Below are 21,818 nucleotides of genomic sequence, written 5' to 3'. Positions count from 1 at the left end.
CCAAATGTGCCCAAAGAAATTGTGTAGCCACAAACCCTCTTCTACCCTCTTGGACCATCTAGAAAGGATATGGCCACTAATGAAGCCAAAAAAGTGATTGGGTGGGTCTGGGCATCTCATCTTCACTACTTCAATAGAAAACAGGATGAATTTCATTGCAATAGAAGATCATCTTTACAACAGTTTGGTGGATTCATTCGATACTGGATACTTGGGTACTTAGTGCCCTAATATCAATGGAGGAACAGGTGTCATTTCCTCTACTTTCCCACTCCCCAAAGGCAGGCCCCACCTGGAGCTGGTTAGAAATGCATCTGGGGCCTCACTCACACTTGCTGGATCAGAATCTGCATTTTTTTTTTTTTTTTTTTTTTTTTGAGACAGAGTCTCCCTCTGTCACCCAGGCTGGAATGCAGAGGCACGATCTCAGCTCACTGCAACCTCCGCCTCCCGGGTTCAAGTGATTCTTCTGCCTCAGCCTCCTGAGTAGCTGGGACTATAGGTGCGTGCCACCACGCCCAGCTAGTTTTTGTATTTTTAGTAGAGACAGGGTTTCACCATGTTGTCCAGGATGGTCTTGATCTCTTGATATCGTGATCCGCCCGCCTCGGCCTCCCGAAGTGTTGGGATTATAGGCGTGGGCCACCACGGCTGGCCCAAAATCTGTGTTTTAACAAGAGTTCTAGACCCAAGGAGATTCATGTGCACCTTGAAGTTTAAGAAGTACTGCTGCACTTGCGTTGGCCAAAATTTACAGAAGAAAAAATGAAAGATAAAAGAAAAATTACAAGTGAAAATACAAGTAACAAGAATGTGAGCAAATGTCAGGGAAGAGAAGGAAAGCCAAAAGTGGGCCCTGTGGGGAAAAAAGTTTTTCATGAAATTAATAAACCATGGGCCCAATTTATTTCAAAGGAATAAACTGGAAAAGTTAAAAAAGAAACACAAAGACCCAATAAAAGCCACTGATACAAGGAATTTTATGTGCAATCTTCAGATAATAACTTTGAAAGGCAAAATCAACAGGGTGGTACTTACAAATTTACAAGACACCCAAATGAAAGCAAAAGGAAAGACACAAACTGAGCAGCAACAGAAGACAAATTAGAGTAAGTGAAAAACAACCAAGGGGAAAACACCTGGACTTAAAGCATCCTTGGAGAGTCTTTCAATAATGTGTAAACATTTTTTAGCCACTTATACAGGCAAAACATTCACATTTTTTAAAAATGTGCCATAAAGCATAGGCCTCTCTGAACACCACTCTGTCCCCAGAGGAAACCTCTGTTACAAGCCTGGTTCACAGCTTTCAGGCCTCTTTTGTATGAATAAGTGATTCCATTAAAAATATTATACTGTCAAAAATATGATATTGTTTTGTGTGTTTTCTTTTTCAAAAACAGTGTCACCCTGTACCTATCACTCTGCAACCTGCTTTTTTCACTCAAAATTACGTTTCTGAGATCTAGTCTTACGACTAGTTACTAACTGAATGTATTCCTTTTAACTACTCTTGCAGTGTTTTCCAACTTTTTTGACTGAATCACACAGTAAGAAATACACTTTATATTGTAATCCAGTTCGCATTTGTGAATACACAAAACTGAAACAAAAGCTCACCAAATATTCAGCCACATTATGTGCAATGCACTCCATTATCTTCTATTCTTTTGTTTCACACAGTGTCAAAACCCACTAAGGTATTTTATTGACCCACTAAAGATCTGAACAACTCAGGTTTTATTTAGCTCATCTCCCACTGATGGATATTTACATTGTTGTCTTCAATTTTCTACGATTACTATAATGTCCAATGAACATTGTACATGTGAATGTTTCTCTAGGACAGATACCTATTAGTGGAACTGCTGGGTTCTAAGAGATGGGCATTTATAATTTAGATAAATATCACAAAATTGCCTTCCAAAGCAATTATATCCATTTACTCTCGCCAGCAATGTATGAAAGTAATATTTCTTTACACTGTCACGAAATCAGTGTATTATTAAATATTTTGATCTCTTCCAATCTGATAGATTACAAATGCCTTCTTATTGTGGCTCTGATTTGTACTTTTTATTATAAGAGGGTTGTGGGTCTTTTCATATATTTAAGAGCCACTTACACTTCTTTTCTGTGAATTTCTATCCATGTCCTTTTGCCCATTTTTCAATTAATAACACTTTTTATTTATTTTTAAAGGCTCTTTGTATATGAAGAAAAGTAACTCCTTTTATCATATTTTTTCCAAATTATTTTTCTCAGATTATCATGTATCTTTTGACTTTGTTTATGGTGGTACTCTCATGAAGTGGTTCTCATTTTGATGTTGTCAAATGTATCAATCTTTTATGTTATAGCTTCTGGGATTTGTGTCAAACTTAGGAAGGTCTCTCTACTCCCAAGATAACAGAAAAATTCTTCTATGGCTTTTATACTTTCATTCTTTATTTAACCATTTGACTTATGTTTGATAGGCTTATTCTTGTCTAAAGCACAAATTAGGATCCTGCTCTTTCTTATCTCCCAGATAGCTATCTGGTTGTGAAGATCCTATATTTCTCCATACATTTGAAATAGTGCCTTTATCACAAAATACACACACACATACACATGCCCTTATTTATTTCGGGTTCGCTATTCTGTCCCATCACTTGTTCAGCCAATTAGTACCAAGTGATCTTAGTTACTGTAGTTTTTTTAAATGCTTACTATATATCAGAACTAGAACTTTTTCTTTTTCATATTTTTCATGCATGCTAATTTTTCCATATGAACTTAGAACCAGCTTTTCTACACCCAAAATAATCCTAGTGGTAATTTTATTGTGATCACACTTTACATGTATAGGAAAAGTGACATTTTTATAACACTGACCCTTTCTAGCCAAGATTACATTATCTTTCTCTTTAAGTCTTTTATGCCCCTTGGTAGTGCTGAGGTTATATATTAATATAATTTTATTAAGCTTATAACTAGATATTTTATCTCTTTTGTTGCTTATACAAGTGGGATTTTTTTTTCTTCCATCATATTTTCTAGCTGGATATTTATGGGGGAGTACTACTCATTTTTGTGCATTAATTATGCACCAAACTACCTTACTGAATTCTCTTGTTTGTCTTTTAGTTTTGCCTTTTCCTTCTAGGTTTTATACCTCTTATCTAATTATACCAGCTTCTCCCCACCAGAACAAGGTTATGTAATTATGGTGCTTAATCGAGATTTTAATGGGAATGCATCTAGCATTCACCGTTTTAATACTAAGCAAAATTTTGGCTACTTGCTTGACAAAAATGTATTTTCCCATGTTGAGGAGGTATCCAATTATTCCTATAGCAGTTTTTATTAGAAACAGATGTCTAATTTTTCATAAACCTTTTCAGCATCTTATTTTCTCCTTAGATCCTTTAATACAATGAATTTTTATTAACAGAAATCCTAAAGTTAACCTATCCTTATCTTCCTGTTCTGGAACTCCCGTGACCATGGAGTTCTTTCAATGGGCTGCTGGGTTCTAATTATGTTATTAGAATGTTGCATCTTCAGTGTTCAAAACGGAGACCACTTCGTGGCTCTGTGTGCACACCTGTTTTTTTGTCACATTTTGTTACACTAGCTTCATAAAAAGAATTTAAGCGCTCTTTCTCTACTCTAGGACAATGTAAATTGCATTAAAATCACCTGTACCTTCAATATTTGAAAACATTCACCTGTGAAACCATCTGGTTCTGGGACTATTTTAAGAAATAGCTCTTTGATAACTTTCTCCATTTCTTCTATGGTAATTGGTCTGTTTAAATTTTATTCTATTCTAGTGTCTGGGTTTTTTGTGTGTGTTTTTTTAAGAACACATACTTTCATGTTATATAAACTATTTCTAAACATAGAAAAAGATCCTACCAGCATCACTATAAGAAGTAAATATAGTCTCCACCCCAAACCTTACCAGGACAACGCCCAACCAGCCTGGTTCCTAGCTGCTGCACCCCTCCTCTCTGCCCTGTTTAAGGCCTCATCTTTTCTCACCAACAGATTCACAAAAAAAGAGGACAGACAGGTTTGCAACAAACTAGAAATACAATCCACAGCAACATAGGGGCTACCCCTGTCCACCCCACCTCCAGTGCCATCAGGGAAGGACTGCTGAAACTCGCCTTACTTTCTCTCATGTAGCCAAATGGCCCATTCCCCTCTCAGTAGAGGTCCTTTCAATTTTGTGTGGGCTTCTTTTTCTGAGCCTTCACCAGCCCCTACCCCATGGCTGAAGCCAGCAGCCCACCCCACTCCACTCACTCCAAATCCTCTGCCTCCTACGCACAGTATGAAGGGATCCATGTGTATGCCTGTCCACCAGGCACCCGGCAGAGGCTAGAGTACCTGCTATACACAGGTCCTGCCCTCTAAGAGTGTGTTACCCGAATGAAGGGTGAAGACCTGTCCACAACTAACAATAAGTCCCTCAGGAAGCAGCCCAGAATGACCAGGCACTAAACAGTGCAGCAGAGAGTGATCCCGGGGTGTAAAGATGAGGAACGACTGGCTGGCCAGGAAACCCACATCCAGCAAGAGACAGAGGGCAAGGCTGAAGACCAGCATCTGCCTGGCCAGAGCAGGGGCCAGATAAATAAACCTGGAACACATGGGCCCTGAAGCCCCAGCAAGAGGTTTGGACAGACAACCAGAGCCCCTATGGGCTCCAGGGAGTAACAGGAAGAAAGTGGTGTTTTTGTCACACCAACAGTCTATGATGCCAGACTTGCATTCAAAGAAATGGCTAGCTGTGCCAAGAACTCGGTGAGCTGCAGGGGGTGAATAAACCACAACCCTACGCTGATGCCACAAGTGACAATGAACACACACACACAATTCCAGGCTCTAATGACAGAGAGCAGACTGGAATCATACCACAGCACTAGGGCTTAAATCATTTATTGCACTACACAATAAAAACCACATTGCCACAAATCTCTAACCTCAGGGGGCATCTGTGCTAGCCCAGCACTTCTCAAACTTGACGTGCACCCAATCACCTGAAGGTCTTGTTAAAACTGCAGATTCTGATTCCACAACTGTGGATGGGACCAGAGGTTCTGCATTTCTTTCTCTTTCTTTCTTTCTTTCTTTTCTTTCTCTCTCTCTTTCCTTTCTTTCTTTCTTTTTTATTTTTTGATGGAGTTTTGCTCTTGTAGCCCCGGCTGGAGTACAATGGCGCGATCTCAGCTCACTGCAACCTCTGCCTCCCGGGTTCAAGCGATTCTCCTGCCTCAGCCTCCTGAGTAGCTGGGATTACAAGCACATGCCACCATGCCCGGCTAATTTTTTGTATTTTCAGTAGACATGGGGTTTCATCATGTTTGCAAGGCTGGTCTCAAACTCCTGACATCAGGTGATCCACCCGCCTCAGCCTCCCAAAGTGCTGGGGTTACAGGTGTGAGCCACCACACCTGGCCCTGCGTTTATTTCTAGGCAGCTCGCAGGTGATGCTGCTGGTGCAGGGGCCATGCTTTGAGTACTAGATTATACTAAGGCTGTAGTGGGCTCGCAGGCAGCTGATTAAGGGCATTAACCACAGGCAGAGAGAGAACTGGGGGCTGCCTGTGGCCTGCGGCAGAGCACCCAAACTAATCAACTCATTTTCTATTCAAAAGATTCACGCTGGGGGTTCAGTAACAGGCAGGGCTGCCTTAAAGCCATTAGTAAATGGAAACCACCCCCTGCATTTCACAACTGCTGTCTAATTACCTTCATGTAACCTCTCACAGAGCCCTAAGCCAGCTCTTTCAAGTACTGATGCCACTAATCAAGTCGTAAAGCCTTAAAGCATCATATTATTAGCCTTGATAACAGAGTGTAAAACAAACCTGAACAACAATGCATTCACTTCTCCCAGCTGAGGCCATCAGTCAAGCTAACGTTTACTGTACAACCCAGGTCAAGGGAAAATGCACTTAACCAGTGAGAATCCCATATCCAGGATGGGCCATGCCAGAGAAAAGTAGTAGCTTTTTAAACGAACTATTTGAGGAGATTCTGGAAACTGATATGACCTGCCACAATCCCAGAGACTTCTTTCCTGTCTCCATCTCCTTAGATAAATCAAAACCTGGAAGAAGCTTCCACTTCCCAGCCCCCGCACCCCGCCCCCTCCCCCCTCCCCCCTCCCCCCTCCCCCTCCCCCCTCCCCCCTTCCCCCTTCCCCCATCTTCCCCTCTCCTCACTCAGGTCACCTGCTTATGCACAGTGACCCATTCAGATCAACCCCCCTCACAAATCACAGTGCTCCCCATCATGGCTTGATTCTGAAATCAGGTAGCCTGTGTTTCAAGCGCATGCCTGTGGCCTGCATGTCCGAAGGCAGACCTGGACCTCACCTCCATGCGATCCACAAAATTAAACCCCCTACACATCCCCCCACACGTGCCAACAAATCAGGGTTCTAAAGTGTACAGAACCTCAGCACCTTACTATACACTGGGGGGATTCACAAGACATAATCCCTGAACTTGAGAGGCTGCTACAAGGGGAGATACAGCACCCCAAGCTTATGTAGCAACCAAACCTTAAGGTCCCCAGTGGCTGGTACCCACCGATGTGGAGAATGTCCTATATTGGGCCCCCAGTTCTACAGCACATAACTAATGACAACTCCATGGTGGGGATTAGGTCATTGGCTCTGGAAGGAAACAAGGCTGAGGATGTGCCCTGCTCAGGGTAAGCACTCCTGCCGTGGTGTTGACTGGGCAGAATGTGAGGAACAAGAATTAACCTGTCCTACAATGGCCACAGGTGGGTAACTCACTTGAGATTACACGCTGGGTATTAATGCTGAAACCACAGCTCAGGTCTCCCAACTGCCAAGCAGAGGTTCTTTCCACTAAATTACACTCCCACTCCCCTCTCCTCCATTTTGGAATTCCTCAATGAAATTAGCATTAGGTTTGCCTTTTATTTGCTCTTTATTCTCCCCACAACTTCAACCAACCTCCAGCACCCTCAACGTGATTTAACCCACCTAGGAGTTGCTCCTGTTCTGCTGCTATCCATGAGACGGGAGGACAGCAAAGTAAAGTCACCTCCCTTCCAAGGGCTTCGTTTCCTTTTCCCTAAATGAAGGGGTTAGTGGAGATACTTTCTCAGATCCTTTCCAGCTTTTTTTTTTTTTTTTTTTTTTTGAGTCGGAGTCTCGCTCTGTTGCTCAGGCTGGAGAGCAGCGGCGCGATCTCGGCTCACTGCAAGCTCCACCTCCCGGGTTCCCGCCATTCTCCTGCCTCAGCCTCCCGAGTAGCTGGGACTACAGGCGCCCGCCATCACGCCCGGCTAATTTTTCGTATTTTTAGGAGAGACGGGGTTTCACCGTGTTAGCCAGGATGGTCTCGATCTCATGACCTCGTGATCCGCCCGTCTCGGCCTCACAAAGTGCTGGGATTACAGGAGTGAGCCACCGCGCCTGGCCCGATCCTTTCCAGCTTTAAGCAGAATCAATAGGCACTTCACTTTGTAGGTAAAACAGAAAAGAGGCTCCCTAAACTATGGCCCCTGCCTCATCCTGGTCTGTGCAGGGAGGATGGGCTGGTCTACACACCTGATAAGAAGCTCCAGTCCACAAAGAACCCGTCCACCAATCGCCTCCCATGGTCCACCCAGAGCTTCCCCAGCCCACACAAGAGGAGGAACAGAATGCTGCCAGCAGCCTCTCAAAAACTTGCCAGGAAGAATTCTTAATTAGAGGTTTTTTGTTGCATTGCGGTATTTTATTTTCAATGACTTTTTTAAATTATAGAAATTATAGTTAGTTCATGCTCATTAGAGAGAATCAGAAAACATTTTATTTTTAATAACTTAAAATCATAAAATAAATGTCATTGGTTACAGAAAAATCAGGAAACTTATTAAAAGAAAATCTTACCTATAAACAAATCTAAATATATTTAATTAAATCATATTTCAATCAAGAATCAAAGAAACCCAGGAGTTGGGATTGACTTTAGAGTGACTGTACAGGATGAGTCTTGGACACTGTCATGTAAGTCATGGGGGGATTACTATGATCCAATCCAATCTCCCACTGAGGTAGAAGAAGGTAGGCAAGAATTCTGTTTCCACTGTCCCTGACAGGGGGCCACCCAGCCTCTACCTGAACACTTCCTGCTTTTTCAGCCCTTCTCCAGACAGCCCAGGCCATCTTGGAGGACAGCTCCATCCACGGTTCTTCCTACAGCAGAAGGTAGTGAATAAGCACAGGCTTTTGAGAAAGTTGGGCTCAGGTTCAATTCCAGGTTCAGCCTCTTACATGCTCCATGACCCTAGGAAAGTCATTCAGCCTCTTTGAACTTGAATTTCCTCATCTCTGTAATGGTAACAATAATGCCTGCCTCATTGGGTCGCTGTGAGATTTCAATGAGAAAATGTCTAGCGTGCACTTGGCAAAGTGCCTTCCACAGTAGTCTAAGTGATCAATAAACAGCAGGTATTATTATTAAATGGTAGCTTGGAACAATGGCTTTCAAACTTTTTCCATTCTTACTCTCACCAATTAATTACACTTTATATCATGACCCAGCACATAAAATATCTCTATATACACATAAATATATCAAACTAGACAAATATTTTCAAGAAACAAATGCTGACCCATGTTCATTTGGTCCACTCAGACTTTTTTTTCCTACTTTCCTCTCCTTTCTATTCACTTCCTTTTTAAAAACTGCTGGTCTTCACGGTGAAACCCCGTCTCTACTAAAAGCACAAAAAATTAGTCGGGCGTGGTGGCGAGCGCCTGTAATCCCAGCTACTCCAGAGGCTGAGGCAGGAGAATGGCGCGAACCTGGGAGGTGGAGCTTGCAGTGAGCAGAGATCGGGCCACTGAACTCCAGCCTGGGCAACAGAGCGAGACTCCGGCTCAAAAACAAACAAAAAAAAAAACAAAAAACTGCTGGTCTTGGCTGGGCACAGTGGCTCACGCCTGTAATCCTAACACTTTGGGAGGCCCAGGCAGGTGGATTGCCTGAACTCAGGAGTTCAAGACCAACCTAGGCAAAATAGCAAGACCCCGTCTCTACTAAAATACAAAAAGTTAGCCGGGCATGGTGGCGCAGGCCTGTAGTCCCACCTACTCGGGAGGCTGAGGCAGGAGAATTGCTTGAACCCCAGAGGCAGAGGTTGCAGTAAACTGAGATGGTGCAATTACACTCCAGCCTGGGCGACAGAGCAATGCTGTCTCAAAATTAATTAATTAATTAATTAAAACTGCTAGTCTTGATCACTAACTTGATCGCACAACTGACAAACAGATTGCAAATCACAGTTTGAAAAACACTGGCTGAATGCGGTGGCTCACACCTATAATCCCAGCACTTTGGGAGGCTGAGGCAGGCAGATCACTTGAGGTCAGGAGTTTGAGACCAACCTGGCCAACATGGTGAAACCCTGTCTCTACTGAAAATACAAAAAAAATTAGCCAGGCGTGGTGGCGTGCACCTGTAGTCCCAGCTATGTGGGAGGCTAAAGCAGGAGAATTGCTTGAACCCAGGAGATGGAGGTTGCAGTGAGCCGAGATCGTGCCGCTGCACTCCAGCCTGGGTGACAGAGACTCCATCTCATTAAAAAAAAAAAAAAAAAAGAAGAAAAGAAAACAAATGAAAAGAAAAAAAAAAAGAAAGAAAAGAAAAGAATAACACTGACTTATACTAAGACCAAATCTCTCCTCCTAGCTGGGCACCATGGCACTTTGGGAGGCCAAGACAGGCAGATTGCTTGAGCTCAGGAGTTCAAGAACAGCCTGGCCAACATGATGAAACCCTGTGTCTACAAAAAAATAAAAAAAGTTAGCCAAGTATGGTGGCATATGTCTGTAGCTCCAGCTATTCAGAAGGCTGAGGTGGGAGAATCACTTGTGCCCAGGAGACAAAGGTTGCAGTGAGCCAAGATCTCGCCTGGGCAGCAGAGCCAAACCCTTTCTCAAAAAAAAAAAAAAAAAAAAAAAAAAAGAATCTCCTGCCATACCTTCCACCTTTCACTTTACCTTCTGGAACCACACAGATCTACTCTGCTCCATCTTCCACCTCAGACTTTCACATATGAAACATTCTTCATTCTGTCAAGCAGTCATTTCATGAGATGGGGCTGCCCAATCCACCTTCGCTCCATCCTTTTCTGCCCAACTCCTTCCTTCCCCTGCACTCTGTGCCTCTTCCATCACTGCCATCCAGGATGGCCGTGATCTTCTAGCAGCTGCCCTGCTTCTCCCATGGCCTCTCCACAGCCTCAGCTCAAGCAGCCTGGCGTGAGCATCTTTTTTTTTCTTTTTTTTTTGAGAATGAGTTTCGCTCTTGTTGACCAGGCTGGAGTGCAATGGCATGGTCTCGGCTCACCACAACCTCCGCCTCCCAGGTTCAAGCAATTCTCCTGCCTCAGCCTCCCGAGTAGCTGGAATTACAGGCGTGTGCCACCATGCCTGGCTAATTTTGTATTTTTAGTAGAGACAGGTTTTCTCCATGTTAGGCTGGTCTCGAACTCCTGACCTCAGGTGATCCGCCTGCCTCAGCCTCCCAAAGTGCTGGGATTACAGGCGTGAGCTACAGTGCTCGGCCATGGGCAACTTTTTGAACCTTCATGCAGGATGCTTTATCCATCTCCAGAGGAACTCATCTTGGTTTCTTCCAGCCCATCCGTAACTCTACTTGGAAAGCTGGTTCTCTCATATAAATGTGTTCCTTCTTTGTCCTTCCACAAATTAGGATGCCTTTGGGGCTCATCAAATAAGAAAAGCGAAAGTGAGGAAGAATTTTAGTACGCATATTTGAGCCAAAACCTACAACCAGAAAGTGCCCCCTTCTTACTCATTTCTAAACTAGCTCTGCCTGCTAACCCTGGAACCAAACCAAGAAAGCCCCACCACCCAGCCACATCTATGTCCCCCTTACGGTGAAAGCGGCCCCGAGACAAGGAATCGCACACCTGGCTGCAAACGCAGCCTTTCAGAGCTGAGATCTCCCAGCACCACCTTGCATGGGCAGGAAACCATAGATATCAGATGCAGCCACAGTTTCCCATATCCTATCTGTATTTGTAGTGATCAAAAAATACATCCGTGGTAATAAGAAAAAATAATATGCACACACATGCACCTAATATCATACTCCAATTGCTAACATTTTGTAATTTGGGTTATTTTTTTAAAAACATTTCCAAAGCAATGACAAAAATGTCTACTCTGCCTTCAAAACCCAAGCTGACTCCTCCTTGATCCCATCTGTATCATTGTACTTGAGGAGTTTGTCACAAACACATTTAAGGGAGTGGTTCTCACAAGAGGAACCTTTGACAACCTGCCCCCCAACATTTATGGCTTTCTTAGATAATCTGTATCCCTAGACAATATAGTTTTATGTTTTTATTGACCTTAAAATGTAATAAAAAGATATCATGCTGTATGGAATATTCAAAGTCTTGTTTTTCTAAATTCAAAATTATATTACTAAAATTCACTCAAACCATTACATATAGATGTTGTTCATTCATTTTGCTGCTGTATAACAATCTATCACATGACAATAATGTATGTACCCATTCTCCAGCTGATGGGCATTTGGGTTTCCAGTGTTTTGCCATCATGAACAGTGCTACTAGAAATATTCTTAGTATATGTTATGTATACATGCTGCCCACATAAGCAAGTTTCTCACGATGATTATATACCTAGGAGTGAAAATGCCAGGACATGCTGCATGTGAATGTACAACATTACAAGATACAGGTTGAACATCCCTAAGCTGAAAACCTGAAAACTTGAAATGTTCCAAAATCATAAATTTCTTGAATGCCAACATGATACCACAAGTGGAAAATTCCACACTTGACCTCAATCTCATGACATGTTGCATCGAAATGCGATCAAGGCTTTGTTTCATACATAAAATTATTTTATGCATTTGTTTATATATAACAAGTGCATTATAGTATCTCAAATATTCCAAAATCGGTCCCAAGAATTTTGGATAAGGGATCCTCAATCTGTACTACCAAACTGTTTTCCAAAGCAACTGCATCAAGTTACACTCCTACCAGCAGCTCCTAAATGACCATAATGTCCTAACTCCTCTTCATCTTCAATGCTTGCTGCTGCACAGCTTCTTCACATCTGCCCATCAAACAGGGATGAAATGGAATGTCACTGTGATTTGTATTCCCTGATTACTAATGAAATTAAGTGTCTCATCATAAAAAGAGATCCTCTCCCAACCTAACTCCCTATACTTTTCTTTCATGCTCATATTGTCATCCATAATTAAACATTTGTGGGATTAACTGATGAAAGCCCATCACTATTTTCTTCACCACGGCATACTGCACAAGTGGCACAAAGTAGAGCCTCTGTGTATCTGTTGAATTAATGAATGCACCGGTAACCCAGTACATGAGGCTATTCAGTTAGTCTTCAGGCTCTGACCTGATTTTATTAAAAGCCCAGGTTCATGACTCAGGGTTTGACCTCCCCAGCTGAGTTATCATGGAGGTAAAAGTGACTGGACTGAAGAGAGGGAAGGGCCCAGAGAGGATGGGAGCAAAGTCCACTCTGGAACCAGGGTGATTAGCCATGCCTCCTCAAAAACAGTAATAGTAAAAAAACAACTGCTTTAGTGAATTGCAAGCTAAGCATGGGTCACATACTTCACACTGACTAATAAAAGCTACCATTTACACAGCATGCTGTCACTTACTGGATTATTCATCTGATCCTCACAACATCTCTATGGAATGAATATGACACCCCCCCACCCACATTTTACAGCACAGAAAATGGAAGCTCAGAGAGGCAAAGAAAGTGCCCAGTCACAGAGCACATAAAGGGCAAACCCAGAGTCAGAGTCAAATCAAGTCCAGTCTGGCCCCAGAGCCCATGCCCCTTTCACATACCTAAACCGACTTGGCCCCCAGGCTTTTTTTTTTTTTTTTTTTTTGAGAGGTAGTCGCACACTGTCGTCAGGGCTAGAGTGCAATGGTGCGATCTCGGCTCACTGCAACCTCCACCTCCCAGGTTCAAGCAATTCTCCTGCTTCAGCCTCCCAAGTAGCTGGGATTACAGGTACCAGTCACCACACCCAGCTAATGTATTGTATTTTTAGTAGAAACGGGGTTTCACTATGTTGGCCAGGCTGGTCTCAAACTCCTGACCTCGTGATCCGCCCACCTCGGCCTCCCAAAGTGCTGTGATTACAGGCGTGAGCCAGTGCCCCACCGGCCCCCTGGGCTTTTTATCTTCTCTGCATGGGGGTGCTTTTCCTCCCCACCCGCCCCCACAAACCTCCCCAGGCTCCAAGTTTTGCTCCACATCCCACAAAGACTTTCCCTGCACATGGGGAGCAGTGCTCTGGAGTACAAGGTCACCCTCCAGTCTGTCCCTAACATTTGCACTGACATAATTACCTGACAGTTCCCTGGCTGCAAGATGCTAGGTGTCACCCAACAAGTTGGCAAGGAGACATCGTCCAGGCCTGTCTCTCCTAGGGTTCTCCCAAGTCAAAGGTTTCCCCTTCAGTTCTGCAGAAACCAATCCCTTTCCAACTCTGAAAGGCTTTTACTGCAAACTGGAAGTAAACATCTAGCAAATGCCTACTACACACCGGGCACACGACATGTCTTAACTCAGCAAAAAATAGTATGTAGCCACTAAAATTATATAATCCAGATCAACACATGTAAATATACATGAAATTCTGTGAAGTGAAAAGAAAGCAACTCAAAAATAGTAGCTCCATGCCAGATGTGAGTAAACACAGTACCCCCACCCAGACACCACTGGATAATAGAAATAGAAATGGGTGTTCATGACAATCTTTCTTCAGGAAAGTTACCTAGAGTTCCAATGTCCCCCAGGAGCTACTTGTCAACTATTTATAACAGGTGTGGTTTCAAAGCAATGCTACAAAGAATTATTCCCAACAAGAATGAAAACTCCATGTGGGTCATGATCACATCTATTTTGTTCACAGCTGTCTCTCCAATGCAGAGGTTGAAGCCATCAGACGCGGGATCAGCAACTATGGCCTGCTGCTAAACCTGGCCAAACACCTGGTTTTGTGAATAAAGTATGATTGGAACACAGACACGCTCATTCATTTATGAGTGATCTATGACTGCTTTTGTGCTACAACAGCAGAGTTGAGTAGTTAGGACAGAGATACTGCCCACAAAGTAAAAATATCTACTCTCTAGCTCTTTATAGAAAGTTTGCCAATCTTTGATCTAATGCTTAGCCTGGAATTCTGCATATAGTGGAATAATACTTATTGAATTAATAAACTAACTTATGAATGTATTATATAAATTTAAAACCTTACATGAAATTATTATTAGGTTTATTGACTTCAATTAACCTAAACCAAGGTAATATATAAGAACTAAGGACTGGGCACAGTGACTCACACCTATAATCCTAGCACTTTGGGAGGCTGAGATGGGAGGATCACTTGAGGCCAGAAGTTCGAGACCAGCCTGGTCCACAGAGCAAGAACCCATCTCTATAAAAAATAAATAAATACATTCTTTAAAAAAAAAAAAAAAAGAACTAAGGTTTATTCACCTAGGGCACATATATGTGTAGTGAATGAGAAATACGTTCTTTTGTTTATTGTTTGTTAAATTTTGATAGAGACAAGGTCTCACTCTACCACCCAGCTGAAATGCAGTGATGCAATCATAGCTCACTGCAGCCTCAAAACAGCTAGGCTCAAGAAATTCTCCCACTTCAGCCTCCCAAGTAGCTAGGACTATAGACATGCACCACCATGCCCAGCTAACTTTTTTGTAGAGACAGGGTCTCACTATGTTGCCCAGGCTGGTTTTGAACTCCTGGGCTCAAGCGATCCTCCTGCCTCCATCTTTGAAAGCACTGGGATTATAGGTGTGAGCCACCTTGCCCTTCCTTACTTTTTTTTCTTTTCTTTTCTTTTCTTTTTTTTTTTTTTTTTTTGAGACAAAGTCTCATTCTGTCACCCAGGCTGGAGTGTGATAGCACCATCTCAGCTCACCGCAGCCTCCACCTGCCAGGCTCAAGCAATCCTTCCACCTCAGCCTCCTGAGTAGCTGGGACTACAGGCGTGTGCCACCACACCCAGCTAATCTTTGTATTTTTTGTAGCGACAAGGTCTCCCTATGTTGCCCAGACTGGTCTTGAACTCCTAGGCTCAAATGATCCTCCCGCTTCAGCCTCCCAAAATGTTGGGATTATAGGCATGAACCACCACACCCAGCACATTCTTTTTAATATTTAAAAAAAAAAAATCAGGCTCTTGACACCATCATTAGGAGGTATGTATGCCTTGAACAATTTATTCCATGGCAGAGACAGATTACACCAAGTCATGTACACCCTAGAGCTAGGGTAAGTATCATGCAGCCACTGCTTGCAGTGGGAAACAGCTGATAAGAACTTGGCATGACATCTAGGGCCAGAAATAGGAGTCAAGTCTGGGTAACCAATCAAAATGCTGTAATAATCCCAAGTGGGGCTCAAAGTAGGATTTTGGCCTCCTGAGCCTTATATTCTAAGCAACTAAGCTACAGGCCCAGGCTGACTAAGGTGAAATCATTTCATTTATTTTCTATGTAACTTCTGGTAGGGACAATGCATCGGAAAACAATTGTAGGCTCAATGATGTTCCCCTTAATTTATCAGTACCATCTGCATTATAATGTAACTGAATATTTTTAGTTCTGCAGACTTGATTATTCAGAGGCTGATCATTCAGCTGTTGGTTTTTTGAAGCTCATTATGGCCCGAGCACCCGAAGACAGGAGAGAGGAAATGAAAGGAGGTGAAACTCAAATCAGTGGGCGTTGCTACTTTATTAGCAGATGAGACATCAAGATTGGGGTGGAGGGGGTGCTAAAGGGTGAAACCCCAGGTTTCCAGAGCTGAGGCTCTCTTCAGGCAGCTTTTATCAGACTCACACATCTTACATCACAGCACACTGACAGTCTGTAAATAATTCTGTGATACTGGCCTATCCCTATAGTGATCCAAGACTATCACTAAGCTCCCTTCCTTTGTTCATATGGAAAAACCAAAACTCCAAAGGAGATTAACAGTTGAAGCCTTGAGGCCTAGAACCAACCCTTGGCCTGGAGAAGTCAGAAGACAGGTCCACCCAGACTCCGAAAAGCCTGAGGATGGATTCATTTAGGGAAATGTTTAGAAAAGAATGCTGGGAGGAGTCTAAGCCACTTCCTCATGGAGCCCTGCCTTCCTCTCCCTCCTTTCCACACATTAATTATTCCCAGCAGGCCTTCCCACTTCCCAGGAACCCACAGATAGAGAAGTCCAATACATTGGCTCTGAGCCCTGGGTCACACCCAAGGTCCCCTGGCACTGTCCCTCTCGCAGCAGGCTGAGCTGTGGTTGGAGACTTGACTCAGGTCCCAGGCCCACAGGCCCTTCAACCCCTCTGTGCCCAGCAGGCACTGGGTGAATGTTATTGAACAAATGAATGAAAGCCACTCATTATTTTAAGTGAAAACTAAGTCACACCCAAGGAGGACCACAGTCCTAATTTCTCTAGTGACATTATTCCTCCAGCTGAGGCATGCAAAACACACCTCACTTCTCTCTCCTCTCCTCTCCAGTCTGCTTCCTTTTTTTTCCATCCTGAGCACTGGTGTCTGGAGAAACCCCTACCCTGGGAAGGTAGCATTCTCTTCTCTGGCTGACAACAGACTTTCCTGTGGATGGACCCTGCGAGGTCTGGGAAGCCCTACTCACCTAACCCAGTAAGCTCCAGGCCATCCTAAGTGAACCAACCACAGGAGAAAACCACGGAGGGGGGGAAATGGAAGGAAGCACCCCCTGCTACCGCCTCCTCTCACTTTCCCCAGGGCCTTAGCTCTGTCAGATTTTGAAGCATAATGAGTTTTGTTTCATAACAGTCTTAAATGAACTGGAAGGGGGAAGGGGATGACAATGACAAAAATCTTAATTAAAAAAAATTCCTACAGGCAAAGAGATTATCCAGATCCTGAGATGTGATAAAAGTCTGTTGAGTTAGGCGCCCTCCCGAGCCCCCAAGGACACAGCACTGGACATACATTTACGGAGCGCCTACTGTGTGCTGGGCACTCTTCCGAGGGCTTCGGATGCAGCAGTGAACAAACCCATTCTAGGAGAGGGAGGACAGGCAACAAAGAAAACGAACGAGCAAATTACAGAGGATGCGAACAGGCTGAAGCTTTTTGGGAGAAAAGGAACAACAGAGCAGGTAAAGGGGATGGGGCATTCGGGCGAAGGCCCAGGGCAGTGCTAACTGGGGAGGTGAGGAAAGCCCTGTTGAGAAAGAGACAGACTTCTGAGCAAAGACTTGAAAGAGGGCAGGGAGGGAGCATTGCAGATGGGTATCTAGGTTCTGGAAGAGCAACCCCAGCAGAGAGGACGGCTGTGCAAAGGCCCGGAGGCAAGCGCATACCAGGTGTGGGGCTAGAGAGGAGGAATGAGGAGGAGAGCCGTAGAAAGACAGGGCCTCAGGGGGGCTCCGGACCACTGTAGGGACTCTGGCTTGTACCGCCTGACGGGGGCCGCTGATGGTTTGTAAGCAGGAGAGAGACAGGTTTCCTTGTCATTCTCTGCCACCCCATCCCATCATTCTTCCTGGTAATCTCCCTTGATATCATTTAATAAATATGGCTCAAAGCCCTCTCTGACTTCTCGCGATGAGTTATAAACTCAAACAACCTTAAGAAAACTGGCAAGTCCCACACCTACTGCTCCCCTAAATCAATATTAGACCATCTTCCCTCACTCCAAAAAGCAAGGAGTTGAATCTTTTTTCTATTAAGAGCTGCTGACCCAGAGAAGAAATAGAAATTGTTAATTAATAAGCCAGGCACTATGGCTCATGCCTGTAATCCCAGCATCTTGAGAGGTCGAGACGGGCAGATCGCTTGAAGTCAGGAGTTTGAGACCAGCCTGGACAACATGGTGAAACCCCCTTTCTACTAAAAATACAAAAATTAGCTGGGTGTTGGCTGAGTGTGGTGGCTCACGCCTGTAATCCCAGCACTTTGGGAGGCCAAGGTGGGTGGATCACAAGGTCAGAAGATTGAGACCATCCTGGCCAACATGGTGAAACCCCGTCTCTACCAAAATACAAAAAATTAGCCAGGCGTGGTGGTGCGTGCCTATAGTTCCAGCTACTTGGTAGGCTAAGCAGAGGAACTGGTTGAACCCAGGAGGCGAAGGTTGCAGTGAGCCAAGATTGCACCACTGCACTCCAGCCTGGCAACAGAGCAAGACCCCATCTCAAAAAAAAAAAAAAAAAAAAAATTAGCCGGGTGTTGTGGCAGGTGCCTGAATCCCAGATACTCGGGAGACTGAGGCAGGAGAATGGCTTGAACCTGGGAGGTGGAGGTTGCTTTGAGCTGAGATTGCACCACTGCACCCCAGCCTGATGACAGAGCAAGACTCCACGACCCCCCCCAAAAAAGAAAATGTTAATTAATAACTAAAGACAAGGGAAGAGTAATCTCATTCAGCAAATTTTTTCTTGAGAGGGCAAAAGCTAAAAAGCTTGTTTTTAGACTAAAAATGGAAAAAAGTATTCAATAAGTAGAAGACATTTTAAAATACAGGCTACTTAACATATATATAACTAGCAATTAATAGAAAGGAGGAAAGCGAGAGATGGAGAAAAAAAGGGAAGGTGGGTAGGTAGAAAGACAAGAGTGGAAAATAGAATGACAAATACAGAGAGGAACACAGAGATATATGTGGAAAAGTACAGAAGCCTCCAAACAGAGAGGCAGAAAGAAAAAGGAACTGAAGTTACACAGGGTCTGAGGTTTCTTACTCTTCATTCACTCCCTGCAGTTTATTAGGTCCAAAGCACCAGCGCTTAATCCTTTCATTCCCTACTGCCCTGTGGCTGCCCTGATACTCCAATTAGTGGGCCCTCTATTTACACCTCTTTATCCTTACGCTAAGTAGAACTGGAGGAAGGGAGGGAAGAGACAGATTAAATTACTCTTCATGTCTAAACTGCAAAGGCAGTGGCCCAGCCAACACTAGCCGGTCAAGCCAGAGGTGGCAGCAGAAATTCCCTTGTCACGAAATACACACCAGGGACCCCCCACTATGCCCCCCACCCCACAACAGATACAATATAAGCCACTAGGCAACCTTACCTGCTCAAGCTAAGAAGTGAGCCGCCCCGTCTGAGACCAGGTCCCAAATGCGCCTTCTGTCAATAGAACCTTCTGTCCCAAATTGTCCCCACCTTCATGCCCATCCCCCAACCCGAGAAAGAAAAAAAAGCCCAACTAAGAGAAGACTGAGGAAGCCCTGAAATAAGCTAAAATGGTTAGAAAGAAAGTAATAATAAATTAGAACGATGAGCTCATGGTAGTATACTATAGCAGTTAACAGTACAGGCTCTAAGGTCAGAATGCATGGCTCAGCTCTGCCACTGACAACTGTACCGTGGGCAAGCGACCTATTCCCTCATGCTTCAGATTCCTCTTCTTGAAAAAGAGGACCCGTAATAATACCTGTGTCCTAGGGCTCCTGGGAGAATTAAAGTCAGTATTATACAGCATGTAAAAGAATGTCTGGCACGTGGTGAGCATTATATGAATATTTCTCAAGAAATAAAAATAGTTTTTAAAAAGGAAAGCTTCTTTCTGAACCATCCAAGAGAGAAAAGGTCTATAGTTTTATTTTTGTACATGCTATATGCATAAAAACAATCACTACTGATTGGTATTTTCAACTCTGATCATTTCTACTCCACACTTTAAAAATATGAATAAAATGCTTTGGCAAAAACATACAAAGACATTTGTGGTGGTATTATTCATAAAAGCAAACTGTGGGAAATGACCTAAGTATCTGACAACTGAAGAAAATGTGAGATGATCATAAAAGCCATAACAGGGAGTTATGTACAAATATTAAAAATCACATGATGGGCCAGGCACAGTGGCTCATACCTGTAATCCCAGCACTTTGGGAGGCCGAGGTGGGTGGATAACTTGAGGTCAGGAGTTCGAGACCAGCCTGGCCAATATGGTGAAACCCTGTCCCCACTAAAGAAAAAAAATTAGCCAGGCATGGTGGCAGGCGCCTGTAGTCCCAGCTACTCAGGAGGCTGAAGCAGGAGAATCACTTGAACCCAGGAAGTGGAGGTTGCAGTGAGCAGAAATCATGCCACTGCACTCCAGTCTGGGAGACAGAGTGAGACTCTGTCTCAAAAAAAAAAAGTCACCTAAAGAAGAATTTTTAAAGACATGGAAAATTCTTCTAAAGTTAAATAATAAAGAATACAAAATTAGACTTCACTTTCAGGTATTATGGGGCAGTGAATATTAAACTAGTCCTCTGGTACAGAATGGCTACATAAGATAGATAAAATACAAGATAATTATAACAATAACGTTTTGAAGGTGTGGAAATACAACAAGGCAGTTAGGACTTGAGGGACCAGTCTCCTAGAGGAAAGGGAAATGCAGAGAGGTGAGCTATGTATTAGTAGCTACTGTTTTCCCTCAGGACACTTGCTAATTTGGTGCAAGGAACACAGAGGTAAAACAGAAAGCAGTAAATGAAAGCTTTCAGCAGCTTTCTTCCTGGGCTGAAAAGACAAAAACTGGAGTTCAGGGCTATGAAAATATCCAAGATTTAGGAGACCAAGATACCAGATAAAAAAGTGAACCCCAAAGAAATGAGTACAATGTTCCGTAAGCGATTTCTCCTCAAGGCACTGACACACACCTAAGTCTTCTGTGTACAGAGCTAAAACCTAGGAATCCAAACAGAAAAAAAAAAAAAAAAAAAAAAAAGCTATTAAAACACTAATGCAGCATTAAGCAGAGATGTTGGTAGTTTTACAGTGGCAGGCAGACAAAACTCTGAAATCAGGGCCTACCAAGGCCTCCTTGTACCATTGTACAAGTAAGGGCAAATAACAAATACACCAGCCTTAACTGAGCCTCTACATTTTCCATGGTAAAATGCCCAGCACTCAAACAACAATCACCAAGCATGTCAGGAAATAGGACCAAACCAAGAAAAAAAATATAGTCAATAAAGACAAACCTCAGAAGGTATCCAAATATTGAAGTTGTCGGCCAGAACTTTAAAATTACAAGGGCCAGACATGGTGGCTCACATTCATAATCCCAGCACTTTGGGAGGCCAAAGCAGGAGGATTACTTGAGGTCAGGAGTTCAACACCAGCCTGGGTAACAAAGCAAGACCCCATCTCTAAAAAAAAAAAAAATTTTTTTTTAATTAGCCAAGCATGGTGGAGCACACCTATAGCCCCAGCTACGGGAGGCTGAGGCAGGAGGATCACTTGGGCCCACGAGTTTGGGAGTGCAGTAAGCCAAGTTTGTACCACTGTACTCCAGCTTAGGCAACAGAGTGAGCAAGACCCTGTCTCTGTTTTTCAAAAAAGAGAGAACTGAATAGATGGGCTTGACAACAAAAAGGAATAGTAGAAGAAATGGCTGATGTTGTGGAAGATGGGTCAGCAGAAAAAAATATATAAAGGCACAGAAAATACAGAAATGAGTTGCAGAGACATGTAGGATACCATGAAAGGGTCTAACATGTGCGGGAGTCTGAGAAGGGGAGGACAGGATTAAAGGGCAAAAGCAATATTGGAAGAGAATGCTCCAAGAATTTTCTAAAACTGACCAAAAACACAGAGCCATGATTTACAGAAGCAGTCCAAACTCCACAGGGGATCCATACAAAGAGAACCACACCTATGCACGTCATAGTCAAATTGCTAAAAAAACAAAGCCAAAGAGGAAAAAAGGATATGTTA

The 21,818-nt window shown here is 43.5% G+C and overlaps 1 protein-coding gene across 44 annotated transcripts in view; it reads right to left on the bottom strand.

Moving 5' to 3' along the window:
* TRERF1 (transcriptional regulating factor 1) overlaps positions 1-21,818 on the bottom strand; it is a 227,489-nt gene that overhangs the window by 186,472 nt on the left and 19,199 nt on the right. The gene's annotated exons all lie outside the window — the stretch shown is intronic.

This window comes from Macaca mulatta, chromosome 4, assembly GCF_049350105.2.
Source record: "Macaca mulatta isolate MMU2019108-1 chromosome 4, T2T-MMU8v2.0, whole genome shotgun sequence".
NCBI lineage: Eukaryota > Metazoa > Chordata > Mammalia > Primates > Cercopithecidae > Macaca > Macaca mulatta.
Note: the sequence above shows the minus strand (reverse complement) of the source record. Positions and strands in the feature narration are given on the sequence as shown.